The following is a 1,361-nucleotide window of genomic DNA, read 5'->3' as shown; positions in this document are numbered from 1 at the left end:
GGGGTCTAATTAAACATAAAAGATTTTGCACAGCAAAGGAAACCATAACAAGTACCCTCAAAATGGGAGAAAATATTTGCAAATGAAGCAACTGACATAGGATTAATCTCCAAGATATACAAACAGCTCATGCAGCTCAATATAAACAAAAAACAACCCAATCAAACAATGGGTGGAACATCTAGATAGATATTTCTCCAAAGAAGACATATTGATGCCCAAAAATCACATGAAAAGATATTCCACATTACTATTAGAAAATTATAGATCAAATGAGCTATCACCTCACATTGGTCAGAATGCCATCATCAAAAAGTATCCAAACATTTCACGGCTGTTCCTCTCACTGCACGGAGTCTTAGGTAGTGGAATTACAGTCCATCATATATCTAAACTGACATGTCTTCTCTCAGCGCACCATGAGGATGGCTTGGCTGTTTTCTAGTGCCTTCTGATTTTTGTGGAGTCACACAGTTCAAGAAAAAAAATCTACAAACAATAAATGCTGGGGGGGATATGGAGAAAAGAGAACCCCCCCCACACACTGTTGATGAGAATGTAAACTGGTACAGCCTCTATGCAGAACAGTACAGAGGTTCTTAAAAAACTAAAAACAGAACTACCATATGATAAGACTCAGCAATCCCACTAGTAGGCATATGCCTGGGAAAAAACATAATTCAGAAAGATACACGCATCCCAATGTTCACTGCCACATTATTTACAACAGTCAGAACATGGAAGCAAACTAAACGTCCATTGACAGAGGAATGGATAAAGATGTGGTATATACAGACAATGAAATATTACTCAGCCATAAAAAAAGAACAAAATAATGCCATTTGCAGCAACACTGATGGACCCAGAGATGGTCATATTGAGTGACATCAGACACAGAAAGAAAATATCATATGATATCACTTGTATGTAGAATCCAAAACAAGGGTACAAAAGAACTTAATTCACAAAACAGAAGCAGAGTCACAGATGTAGAGAACAAACTTACGGTTACTAGGGGATAAGGAGGGGGACAGATAAATTGGGAGGTTGGGGATGACAGACACATTTCTGTATATAAAATAGATACCTGGTAAGAACCTACTATATAGCACAGGGGAACTCTACTCCATACTCTGTAATGGTCTATATGGGAAAAGAATCTTAAAAAAAGAGTGGGCATATGTTTGTGTATAACTGATTCACTTTGCTGTACACCTGAAAAGTAACACAACATTGTAAATCAAATATACTTCAGTAAAAGAGAGAGAGAATATGGGTCTTACTACAGGAAAGAGGTGAATTGAGGAAAAACATGGAGGTTGAAAGTCAGATCACAAAATGTTCCTTCCCCAAAACCCAAA

General features: G+C 37.3%; 1 non-coding gene across 1 annotated transcript; it reads left to right on the top strand.

The window, feature by feature from the left end:
* The first annotated feature begins 328 nt into the window (after nucleotides 1-328).
* Nucleotides 329-476, top strand: LOC129654406 (small nucleolar RNA SNORA79). Its single transcript, XR_008715483.1, has one exon. It is a non-coding gene; the product is annotated as a small nucleolar RNA SNORA79 (small nucleolar RNA).
* Nucleotides 477-1,361: the final 885 nt, after the last annotated feature.

Source organism: Bubalus kerabau, chromosome 5 (genome assembly GCF_029407905.1).
Source record: "Bubalus kerabau isolate K-KA32 ecotype Philippines breed swamp buffalo chromosome 5, PCC_UOA_SB_1v2, whole genome shotgun sequence".
NCBI lineage: Eukaryota > Metazoa > Chordata > Mammalia > Artiodactyla > Bovidae > Bubalus > Bubalus kerabau.
This window is presented reverse-complemented; position numbering and strand designations above follow the sequence as displayed.